This window comes from Cygnus atratus, chromosome 7 (genome assembly GCF_013377495.2).
Source record: "Cygnus atratus isolate AKBS03 ecotype Queensland, Australia chromosome 7, CAtr_DNAZoo_HiC_assembly, whole genome shotgun sequence".
Classification (NCBI taxonomy): Eukaryota; Metazoa; Chordata; class Aves; order Anseriformes; family Anatidae; genus Cygnus; species Cygnus atratus.
The window spans coordinates 37,608,536-37,621,603 of record NC_066368.1 but is presented as its reverse complement, the minus strand read 5'-3'; the positions used below and the strand labels follow the sequence as shown (position 1 = coordinate 37,621,603).

Here is a 13,068-nt window from a genome sequence, read left to right as displayed (position 1 = left end):
CTCTGAAATCCCAGGAACAATGAAGGGAAAGTAAGAGAAGTATGGTCCAGTGTTCAGATTATCATGGCACACAGCAGATCTGAGATGCTCCTTCAGGGTGGGTATACAGCTCCATTCCTTCCTCCTCTTAACACACTGTGCATCTCATCGCAGTGGGGCGTTGAACTCCATTTGCACGCAGACAATGGGATCTGGCAGCAGTTCAAAGGCATTTCAAGCAAAGTGACTGAACAAGCTCGCTGCCTGCTCAGGCAGAGCAGGATGCAGGGCGCCCACTCTCCTCCCCTCTGCTCCCCGGACTGCACGGGCAGGTGCTGCACCGCTGGCAGCGAGCTCCCCTTTTGTTCCGGTGGCGGGAGGATCAAGGGGGAAAGCAAAAAGGTGCTGTCACAGAGAACAGCAGCACCTAAAACCACACCTATAAGGTAGAGGGATGCAGGGCGGGGGGAAGAGAAGGGAGAGGGGGAGAGAGGTGGGTGGGCAGAGGGAGGGTGAGCGGGGGAGAGGGGAGGAAGGCAGCCCACACAGACAGCAGTGTCTGGCACCCTGACAGCTTGCTGCCGGAGTTTGTCTTCCGAAGCTGTCATGGGTTTATGGATGCCTTCAGACTGACAAGCTGACAAGATGAGGGAAACTACACTCTGCAAATGCATTCAGCAGCAGTAAATTGCTTCTCTTGCCCTAATGCGGCTCACAGTTTCACTCGAACTGATCTCATTATCAGAAGGGGGAAAAAAAAGGGCAAACCAAACCAAATGCACGCCAGCTAAGTATACTCAGCCACTATTATTGGAATCTGAGACTGGAATAAATCTGCAGATGGACACAGAAAAATCACCTCCTTTTACACCACTAATAAAAAATTAATATGTTAAAAGAACAAGTACATAAATCTGAGTATGCTCTGTCACTATCCAAGTGTGTTTAGTCCTAATGGTGGCGGGGGAGATAAACTCTCATTAAACCCCTAAAAGAATGTCACAAGAGTGGTTCTGTATTTTAAAACATAATAGGCAATGGCGCTCTAAAAGAGCAGAGAGGCAGGCAGGGTGTGCTGGAGGAAACAAGACGCTTCTGAGCATGGCAGTCTATCCTGCTCTTTGAAGACACAAAGCCCTAGGTATGCTCAAAGTTGTATCCTTTCCCAGGCAGGGTTTGGGAGAAAAGGGTTTTCAGACAGGATGACACACTAGCACACATCTCTATAGGAGTTATTTTAACAGGAGCTGACAGCCCCCAGTGAACGCTTCTGTAATAAGACACTGCAAACTTAGTGCAATGGAGTGTTACAGGGTATTCGAGAGCTTTTGAAGAGGCCTGAATCTGATTGATCCAGTCGCTACCTCTATTATACAGCAAACAAAGCACCTCCTTCAAATTTTCTCCTGACAATACCAAGCTAAAAAGAAAAATCAGAAACAAGGGTCAATGATTAGGCTCTTGCAGCTACCTCCTGTGACTTCACATGCTTTTGCAGGATGTCTAGTTTCTCACAGTTAAAAAGACCAGGTAGCTGCAGTATGAACCGTCTCAAAGATATTTATTTTCTAGTGTCTCATTGCTCTGGCAGAACAAGAACAAGCCCTGAAAGCAAGGGCTAAAATGGTTTAAATTGTTTATTATAAATCAGATGATTTTCCTTTTAAATTAACAATAAAACTAACTCAGAATGCACATATGTATTCGTTCTGTCCTGTAATAACACAATGATTTGCTCAATGCTGTTTCATCATAGAAGATACATCACAAAAACATAGCAAATTATTTATTCATTTAATATGAAAAGTGAAAAAAGCGTTGAAGTCTTTCAGAAGGAAAAGCACACAGACATACAGATATTTACTGCTGAGCAGTGAATAAATGATGAGGTTCTGAGGGATACAGATTACACACAAGAAACTGATGCAGCTGCCCTAATTAATCAACAAAAGCTAAATGGTTGTTGAGTACCTTTTAAAAATGGGGGTTCCACATCTAACAGAGGAGACAACAATTCTGCCTCTTTTTAAAAAAGAAACAAACTTCTCAGAATTGTCATGCTACACTGCAGCACTGCAAGTCTGCAGGCCTCTTTAACTTTGTGAATTGCAGATGGATGATGCTGACAAAAATTTTCATTTATACATAACCTAAAATCATTTAAATTTTTAGCTTCTGGCTGCCATCTCTGCCAGTAAACATATCGTTTCCATTCAAGCCGCAGTGAGCAAAAGGCAGATGTTGGAAACCTCTCAATACTCCACTAATCACAAAGACGACAGAAAATCCTGATTCCACACAATGCAGGCCTGATTTTTAAAATAACCTTGACTTTCATGACCAGTTTTCACGAAACACTTAATACATTTTCCTCCAGTCTCCAGTGTTTTACAGGGATTCTGGTTTATTGGGCACTTGCGGGTAGTCTTTTCCAATTTCACAGAATCACAGAATCGTCTAGGTTGGAAGAGACCTCCAAGATCACCCAGTCCAACCTCTGACCTAACACTAACAAGCCCTACACTAAACCATATCACTAAGCTCTACATCTAAACATCTTTTAAAGACCTCCAGGGATGGTGACTCAACCACTTCCCTGGGCAGCCCATTCCAATGCCTAACAACCCTTTCAGTAAAGAAGTTCTTCCTAATATCCAACCTAAACCTCCCCTGGCGCAACTTTAGCCCATTCCCCCTTGTCCTGTCACCAGGCACATGGGAGAATAGACCAATCCCCACCTCGCTACAGCCTCCTTTAAGGTACCTATAGAGAGCGATAAGGTCGCCCCTGAGCCTCCTCTTCTCCAGGCTGAACAATCCCAGCTCCCTCAGCCGCTCCTTGTAAGACTTGTTATTCACTTAGAAAATGTTAGAAGAATTACTGTTGTTCCACGTACATGAAGACAGGCAATTTTTGCTCACTGCCTGAAGTCAAAACTTCAGTGTCTTTCTCAGAGGCTAGATCTCCTCCACTCTCCCTACCCAAACCTCCCTCAGCTTCCCACTCTACCCCAACTTCCAGGACCATCCCACACTGTCCCTCAGGTCAATGGCAAGCAGAGAAAAAATTCAACGGCTTCCCTACTGTTGAGCATCCCTTACAGGCAAGTACATCAACTACGTCCTCATACTAGCAGGCAGCGACAGTGAGATTTCAGAGATATTTTCCTAAACAGTCAGTCCTAACTACCCAGGCTCTGGTACTAGTACTACCCAGGCTCTAGCTCACAAGCTCTAGTACTGCTCAATATTGCTTTGTGGCGATCCTCTTCAAAGAGCTTGGAAATACAGTGGAAGATGCTCTGTGCTGACACCAGTGAAAAGACAGCCTGTAGTGCTGCATGTTGTAAGTACAGCCTCCCCTTCCCAGACAACTTCCCCTTCATGAAGGCTAGGACAACCACGTAGATACCACGTAGGTCTCTCTATAATGTTCCCTGAGCAAGCTGTGGTATACATTAAGGCCTTTCTGACACCATTACTTGATCTCTGCATTCACTACTCAATTTATTTTAATAACTAGTGAGAGCTGAGGCACAGCTGCAGAGTTACATAATATCAGAGCAGTGGTTTTCCACCAGGATCAGCAGACTATTTCTGAGGGGTCCAAGGAATGGTTACCAAAAAATGAAGCCAATCAGTCAATCAGAAGTAGCTTTAATTCACTGTAGAGGTGTCGATATCTTTTTTAGACAATTTTTGTAGAACTGTGAATTAGAACAGATTTTAAATGTAACTTTCATCAGGGTGATACCCAGGAAAATGAAAGTAAATTCAAAACATCTAGTCATGATTCAGATAAAAGCCTTTCTTCTGTCACTGTCTGAAACTCTGTGCCCACTGCAGCATTTCTGAAACAGTCCAAATCTTTCCTCTATTTTTAGTATTCATAATCTGGAAAACCCACCTGAAAAACAGAACCAACTATCAGGAGAAAGGGAGAGGCCTTTTAGAGTCTCTATACCTAAACTAAGAATGGTGGTAGTTACAAAAGATTAGCAGTATTTGCATAATTTCTCCTGACCAGGGTCATATTGTGTAACGATATTATTTCCAGGATGTCGGTTAGACCAAACCTCTCACCGTGCTTTGTATTAATAGTAGCTTAAAAGGGTATATGGTATCAAGGTAAACTTGTTTGAAGTGGCCTTAGTTTGTAAATAACCCAATCTTGAAAAGTTAAATAAAAAGGAGCAAAGTCCCACTGTCCAAGCAAATCTCCTAACAGACCTATTTTGTAGTCCTGGCTTCATACCCCCCAAAAAACTTGATGATTCTCCCAGATGTATGTCACTTATTGGGTTTTACTACGAAGTGTTTACTTGGACCTTTAAAATGACGTTAAACAGGTAGGCAAAACAGATTTTTTGTGCCCTGCCACGTCAGACAGACATGCTTTTTCTGTTGCATGGTTTTTAAAATACCTCGGGTTTAGGATGCTCTTTACATTGTTTGCACTTGAGAAACAGACGGAGCCTAAATGGTTCTGGAACCACCAAGACATAGCAAGATACGTGTTCATTTAGTTTACATTCTTTGAAAAATGTTCTTGATCAAGCCTGGATTCTTATTTGTAAGCCAGCATGGCTTGATAGCATTGATAGTGCTATCCTTGGACAGTCTTGACCTCCAGACATAAACACGTAACAAATCTAGTAGGGTTTACAATAATGTGACAAACAAGAATTTCTCACCCAGTTCTTCAGTACCAAACATGCACCAGTCTCCTCTGTGCACAGATTCTGTCCCCCCATTTCTTTGCTCACTGTTGCACTCCTTCATCTTGCTTCACTACAGGTAGAAACAACACACTGAATGTGCTGCAGCCAGTCCCACAAATCTTGCTGGAGACAGTGAAGACCAAATATGTTTGCATTTTTCCTCTGGAAAAATACTAACAAAAGGCAAAACCCCTTCTTCACTAGTCTTCTGGTCACAGATAAAGCTGAAGGTCAGTTTAATAACTTCGTCCCTTCCAATGTGATAAATCAATTTGATTTGAAAACTGGTATAGAAGACTGATGGAGGTTACCTCTTCGCAGACTTTCCCTGAGGTTTAAAAGTGAAATTCTGTCAAAAGACAAAAGTCAGCACCCATTTCAGCCCCTGCATAATTTGAACCAAGGGTTTACGTTTCTGGCAACACCAAAGGGTCATCTCTTCTAGCCTTCCTCTGCTATAGATCACTACTGAGGTACTTTAATAACACACTAAGTACCTGAAAAAATTAAACTTCTTTTGAGTTCCTTCCATCCTCCCTCACTCAAATATTGATAAAGGATCTAATTTACCTTAGTTCTTCTCAAAAAGATTCTTAGATACAAAGCAAATTTTCTGGGGATCACCAAGGGAGGAGGGAAAACTTTTCACCCTTTGTAGCAGCCACAGAAATGACAGGAGAAGATTTAAGGATGCATTTATCCCAGACAGAATCTGTTTGTTAACAGAAAAACAGCTTCCTGTCCTGAATTTATCCTTTAACTGACGTTAACAAGAGATCCACTTCATAGCACAACGAAGACTACAATGAAACCCAACAATAACTTATTGGCATAACAAGATATATATATATATATATATATTATCAGTATTGGGAAGGGCATAGGGGGGCAAGAGAGCAGATGGCCCTTGCAGACTTGTGTAGGTCAAATCTGTGCAAATAAAATGTCTTTAGTAGAGTTAAAAAGATTTAGGTAGATTTCTAGCTGTTTTCAATGTTTATGTTGTCACTGGTGAAATCTACCCTATTTCTATTTCAAGGACAATTAGGTCATACTATTTTTTTCGGCCTGCCACTGAAATAGAAAACTAGTTCTTGAGAAGGTCTTGATGTAGTTGACTATGGGATTAAGGGAAACAAACAAAAACCTGTAAAAGGTTTATATCCCTAAAAACATAGCTCTGTCTCTCAGATAAGGTGACCAGTGAGCCATTATCCATACTGTTCGGAATGAAGTGCCCATTTCAGGGATGACAAGAATTTCTGGGGCCAGGATAAGCATGTGATGGAAGACCCCTTTCTTCCTCTTCAGAGAAATAAAGGGGATCTGCTATAGGCACCAGTTATATCATTAAAATCTGTGAGAGATGACAGCATACAGAGCAAGTAACTTTTCCTTTTCTTTAATCTGTTCCACAGGACCCTGAGGGTGTCATTAGCACTCAGTGGCAGGGACCATCCTCATGCAGGATCTGCACTCACCCCTCTGCTTATGGTACAGCCGTCCCAGTTAAACTTGGGCCTGGGCCTTTGCCCTTTGCCTGAGCTTTTTTGTAGGTGTATCTGCCTGCAGCCCTGCCTCTGGACACATCTCCTGCGTGGACCTCAGCCTTATGCTGGAGGCAGCTCATCTCCTAGAAAGACCCCTTGTTTAGATGCTGTAGCTTGTACCCAGTCCCACCTTTGGCCCTGTCACCTGTGTGGACTTTGGACCCATGCTGTAGCCTTGTCTCCAGCCCTGTGTTTTATGCCCCAGATGGAGGCTGGGCCTGGTTCTTCACTCACCTTGCCTGGAAGTGCCAATAGACCAGCAGCTAGCTCTGCCGGCTGTGCTCAGACTTGTGGGACAGCATCAGTTAGGGAACTGCCTGCACTGGGGTCACCCTTGCCTCCTGACTCTTGCTGTGCCCTGACAAGGGGCTGGTACAACCATGGTTGCAGAAACAGATTTAAAAATCAATGGAAACAATATTCATCTCTTCTGACTAGTGATCGGACAGACCTTTTCCGGGAAGCCCTCCAAGTTGTCCATAATCACAACCTAAGTTGATTTCCAAGCCTGTAAGCATGGCCCTAGGACAGACCTTGGCAGTTTGGTGAATGCCAAATGGATCAACAGCTTTAATGCCAGATACAGAAAATATAATCTGAGAGACTAATATAGTTTTGTAATATAAAAAGACATGAATCATAACTTGGGTTTCATTTTGGGGAAGAAGGTGAAAGAAAGAAAGAACATGGGTTTGCATTTATAGGTAAAAACTTAAGGGCAATGTGTTTTTTTTCCTCCTCCAAATAGAATTAGAAAGAAAAAGCTCTTGCTGTATTGAATACAGCATTTCCTAACCGTAAGATTACATTCACTTAAAATGCATAGCAAGAAGTGTGGAAAGGGCAGGAGTGAAGCCGTTCAATTGACAAATAGGTAATACATTTAGAAGATAGCAAGTGACCCTATCAGACCACCCGACTCCTGCACTTACGCTTCGAAATTAATTTTTTTGTCTCTGTTCAGCTGTACTCACATCTTTTTCATCTCCCAAAAGATCTCCAAAAACCCCTTGTGGATAAAACAAGTTAACATGGAATAAAGGATAATGAAGTTACAGGTGTTGCTATGCAGGTTTCTAGCCTTATATATTCCTTATACTCACTTAGAAGTGCCTACAGTTTGAGACGGTTCTATTTTATTTTTTATTCATTTTAATACTCAACAGGCTCATCTTAAGCAACAGCCAATCTTTAAAAATTTATATAAATTGTAATTGGCAAAAACCCACCACTCTAACCTGCCAGTTCTCTTAAAACTTCAGTCCAATAAACCAATTAAAATGTTCAAGACCTGATCCTGTCCAAGCACTAGAATTCATCTCTGTTGCATAAAGGTGCCATGATGTCTTGATGACACACCATAAGTAATCAGCATATTTCTGGAGATATTTCAAGGACAGGACTTCACTGATGGGATTAGATCAACTCTGAAAGTTTCAGAGGAACTGATTATTATAACCTACCCCAGACAAAGAGATGAACTTGTGACTACAAAGAAACACCTGGCAGAAAAGTCCTTAACAGAACCAACTGACATGACAAAACAGACACAATTAGGAATGGCAAAAAGATAAAGTGTAATGGAAGAGAAAAGGAGTAATTTTTCCCTCTGCTTCAGCTATGACTGTACAGAGTTGAGAGATCTCAAAGGAAAGTAAAGGTGTTTAGGAACATAACGGCTTATATAAAGTTTTTTTTTTAAATTATGCAAGTAAGCTGCTAGCGTTTTGTGGTACTATCTCTTCTTCTGACATTTGAGTGTGTAGCATTATTGGCACATGCATCTCATTGTAGGTAACATTAAAACATTATTAACCAAACAAAAGTATTGCTAAGACAAGGGCTGAACTAACCACGGGTTAGCACAAAGAAAGCCCAAAGTCCACTGCTAAAATAACAGTAACTTACAGTTTCCAGTGCTTCTACTTTCAAACACTGTCAAATGGCTTCTATCTGGCCTACCTGGTTATATATTCTACTGCATGATCCCTTCTCCATCTGCTAACATTTCTACATTTATTGTCTCTTCCCCAATTGCCTACCTTTTCTTTCACAATGAACCCAAAGGCGCAGTGGCAATTTATTGTGGCCATATCTGAAACAAAACATTATTTTCCCTTTGCTCTCATAGCCATGTCACATATGCACTGACATTAATAGAACGTATAAAGCATGAATTCCATTAATGGTATCTTCACTGCCTCATTTATTATATTTAATTTAACAATTTTTCATGTGAATATTACACCAAGTGTCTACGGAATTACACAACTATTCAAGCTGTACAGAATGCCGATTTGCTCATTACACTCATTCTACACTATCACAATTTTTTATATAATTTATTCTGTTTCTACTTTTGAGTTTGCAAAAGTCATCTTGGGTTCTGTTACCACCCTACTCATCACAACAACGTATTGCAATTACAAAAATCTTTATCATGCGTTTCAAGTTATTTTTTCTCCTTTACTAGTCTCTGCAGATTGTACTTTCCAAACTAACAATAAAAAGTTTACAGGAGACTGGTTTACACATTTACTATTTGAATTGTACCAGAAGAATGAACTATGAAAATGGGGGAAACACCAGCTATATAGGACCTACTATTTTTTTTCCAACCCTCTGAAATCCTTTTATCTGATCAATGCACGATGCCTTATTCTATGTATCACCAGAAAAATCTGGGTGAGGAAGAAAAAGCATAGTACTGTAGTATGAACTGGGTTGGGAAGGGGTTGCTTAAGGAAAGTGGGAACAACAAGTAGACCTGCCCTGTAAGGTATATTTCATTTGGGCAACAGTATCACTCATCTATGACTCCCCAGGATAATTAGGGTTGGAGTTTAGCTTTTGGTTGAGAGAATGTTCAGATCTGTAGTGTGAGAAGGGCTCAAAGAGTTTGAAGTCGTCCTTTTAGTACATTTTTCTCACCACCTGAGTTTCTGTACACTAGAACTCAGCATTAAGTACTAGCTCCTGTGATTTCATTTTTATAAACCCAGCGTACTTGCATAACAAATGCACTGTTCCATCCTCCATTTTTTCGCCATCTAATTTTCTGCACAGCTGAAGCCATAATGACCTGCTTGCATAAAGCAATCTGAGATACTCTTGTAAGCAAGATTACTCTTCATGCATTCTGGTGAAAAAGTATTTCAGTCAGACTTCTCCAGCACACACACAAAAGCAAATTTCCGTGTTGTTCGAGGCAAGGAATCAAGGAACCTTTCAATGGACGAAAAGACATGACCACACCATCCCTCTTCTGCAGCACTGACTATAGGAATTTCAACTATTAAGACAGGATTGGCATTTTCAATGTATCGCAGTGTCTGAAAGCCAGAAATACCACAGGATCCAGATGCAAGTTCTGCATCAGGCACCTGGACAGGACCAGTGTTTTTTTTGCTAGAGTATAATATTCAAGCTTATGAGCTAAACATAATTCACAAGAATTACTTTCCCTCACTATTCATACAGACAGAACTGAGGAAAAAAAGTAGGGCTCCTTTCCTCCAGCACAGAATTTAGACCACTCCAATATTTCTATTTTTAATTACATTTATGATATTTCCTGTGGGTATAAGTCATGAATGCAGTTCCAGTATGCTGGGAGCAACATAAATATAATCATTCCCAAAGGGATCTTACAGCTGTTATGCACAGGTCAGAGATTCTGTGAAATTCAGTATGTGAAACTTTAAAAGCTTTCTAGCCCACATCCTTCCCATTCCTCTTCAAATTTAGAATTAATGGATACTGAACAACGTTGCCCCAAATTTTGCCCACAAAGTATGCAAATACTCACTTCATTCAAATAAAATAATATTTAGCATTAAGCAAACACCCATTCCTATCTCAATCAGGAACTACATCAGAAATTCCCTTCTAATCCAAACCAACTCTGCTGTTACTCCATGCTGACAACTGTGTGACTGAAGACAAAAAATGTGGAATTGTTTCCTCTGCAAATCATTCTAAGGTTGGGAAGGAGGAGTGCAACATCACATTGCTGCATTTAAGTCTAGCCTCCTCCTTCTACCTGATTCCTTAACTCTTATTTTGACACATGACCGCTCAAAAGGACTGAAATAAGCTCTTCCCCTTGCCGAATCTTGAGATAGCAGTCCATAGAAACAGAAAAGATTCTTCACTTACCTCTGATCACAGTCTGGGAAGGGAAAAACACTCATCAGCTGCTTCTCTCAGCGATTATGTTCTGTTTTAAAATAAATAAAGAAACAAGACTTTAAACACTGCCTCTGTCTCCCTTCCCTAAAGTTAGCCTCCATCAGTTTGTAAACATTTACTTAGCAGGAGCACCTTCGCTCTCCAAAACCAAGGTAATGATTACGTTACACTAACCATGGCATGAGGACAGAACAAGGCCATTACAACAGCCTCACTGGCATTGACTAGACAATGATGTCGGGTTGTACTTCAGCAGACTCACTTGTGCAAGAGTGAGAAAGAGAGCTGTGAGATGAGAAATGACAAGCACAGGAGAGAAAAAAATAGGAACCTGGATTCAGAGGTAAACCACAAAGAAAAAAATGAAAGTTCACAGAACAAGGAAATGCGGTTGAGCTGAGAGAACTGGACAAGCCAGAGTTGTTCTAATGTGATTTCTCACATCTGTTCATTAGGATTGCTGCCTTTGAAACAGTGAACAAAGCAAGCTGTAAGATGCTGTTTCTTTAGTGTTAGCCACAGCTGAATCAGTTCAGTAAAACTTCAGTGGTGCGACAAAGTTTGTGTAGTGTTCTGGCAAAGCCTTTAAAAGAGTCAGGCCCATAAGGTATACTGTGAAACAAAAACAAACCTCTGAAGTACTGAGCTACACCCTTCCTCCACCCCTCTACCTGGCTAGTGATCACACAGATGAAAATTACTGTGTGAAACTAACTGAAGCTCAGGCAACTTCTGTGCAGGTGCACACACAGGCAACATACACCAGCTTGCCAGTGGAAAGCCTTCAGTGGAGCTGATGAAACCTATGAAGACAGCTCAGATTAGAACAGGGCTGGGGCTAGAAGGGTGATTTTACCGTGCCTGTTAGACAGACAGCCTCTAAAGGCAGATCTTCTACCTCAGCAGTGTATGAGATACACAAGTACTCTGTTGTAGCTTTCTAGCTCACATAGACCTTGATTCAGCAGACACACTGACTTTTGAGTTTCCAATAATCTTTAATACCTCTACAGCCAACTAGTAAACAAGAACTACACCTGTGCTGCCTGTAAATAAAACCAAGCATTCCCAGATCCCTGCTTTCCTCGCATTTAAACTGCAAACTTACAAGAGCAGCAAATTTTTCTCTTTTCATTTTTCCAGGTTTGAAAAGGATTAGTTTAGAAAAACACACCTAACTCTTCCCCTGCCATCCTCAGTACACAACCTTCCTCTTTTCCTGTGATCCAAGAACCACCAAATATCCTGAGTTGCAAGGGACCCACAAGGATCATGGAGTCCAGCTCCTGGCTCCACACAGCACCACCATCAAACCATATACCTGAGAGCGTTGTCTGACCAGTGCTTGAACTCTGTCAGGCTTGGTGCTGTGGCCAACCACCACTTGGTTGTTTAGTGAAGAACCTTTTCTTAACATAAAAGAACCTTTTCTTAACAGAAAAAGGTTGGTTCTTCAGTGAAGAACCTTTTCTTAACACCCAGCCTAACCGTCCCCTGTCACAGCTCCATGCTGTTCCCTCAGGTCCTGTCACTGCCCCCAGAGAGCAGAGCTCAGCGCCTGCCCCTCCACTCCCCTTGTGAGGGAGCTGCAGGCTGCCATGAGGCCTCCCCTCAGCCTGCTTTGCTCTGGGCTGAACAAACCAAGGGCCCTCAGCCACTCCTCATACGTCTTGCCTTCTAGACCCTTCACTATCTTTGTAGCCCTCATTTTGGCACACTCTAACAGTTTTATGTCCTCCTTATATTATGGCACCCAAAGCTATGGTTGGTGACTGCCCAGCCCTTTAGTTTGGAAAGTTCTAGAATTCTTATGTAACTGCACTAACGAGTTCTGGAAGGCAGGAGGAGGAAGCCTGCATCCCTGGCCTCCACAAATCCTAACACATTAGGATAAACATTATCTTGTCCTTATCCTGGTAGGATAAGACAGGAGGGCAGAATTTAACACCAGTTGAATTAGGTAACAAGGAATTTAAACTAAATGCAATAATTGATAAGTAGCCAGTGACAAAATATGGACGGATATTATCAAGCAGATAGACTTTTCCATCAGTAAAGTATGACTGGAATTGGCCATATCTGATTGCACTGCAAGATTTACTGCAAAGACCCATAAGCTAACAGACTGGTATAAAGCAACACTGATGGATGACACTGCTACAATTTCCATGGAAAGCTAAGTTAGGTGGGAAAAACCTTGCCTAACAACTTTCCCTTTTCCTCCTTCATACATAGTCATCTGCCTGTGTTGTTCATGAGCAGCAGATATATTTGTATGTTTGGAAAGTACAAGCACAAAGTGCACGTTACTACCATCATCAACAGCTGCTAAACTCCCAAGCGTTTCACAGAGAACAACACATTTCATCTCCAGGCATCAAAGTATTCACTAATGGCATGAACCTCTGCCTAGCACACAATTAAGTGATTTTGGAAAGATGTCATTAACTCTAGGAGCTTCACATCTTTTCCCATGTTTGCATTTAGTTTCCAATTTACCAGCCATAACAGTAGAGAGGGAAAGCTCCTGAAGCGTGCAGGAACCCAGCCATGCAAGTTCCTTAAGGAGCTCCTCTTAGTCAGGGGGCACACTGTATGGAGACTCAGTAAGCAATGACATTCGTATT

The 13,068-nt window shown here is 41.6% G+C and overlaps 1 protein-coding gene across 5 annotated transcripts in view; it reads right to left on the bottom strand.

Moving 5' to 3' along the window:
* Positions 1–13,068, bottom strand: part of NDST2 (N-deacetylase and N-sulfotransferase 2) — a 135,244-nt gene that overhangs the window by 40,623 nt on the left and 81,553 nt on the right. For all 5 annotated transcript variants that reach the window (XM_035545254.2, XM_035545245.2, XM_050712104.1 and 2 more), the window contains one exon: positions 10,409–10,469. The gene's annotated coding sequence lies outside the window, so the exon portion shown is untranslated. The remainder of the gene's footprint in view (positions 1–10,408; positions 10,470–13,068) is intronic.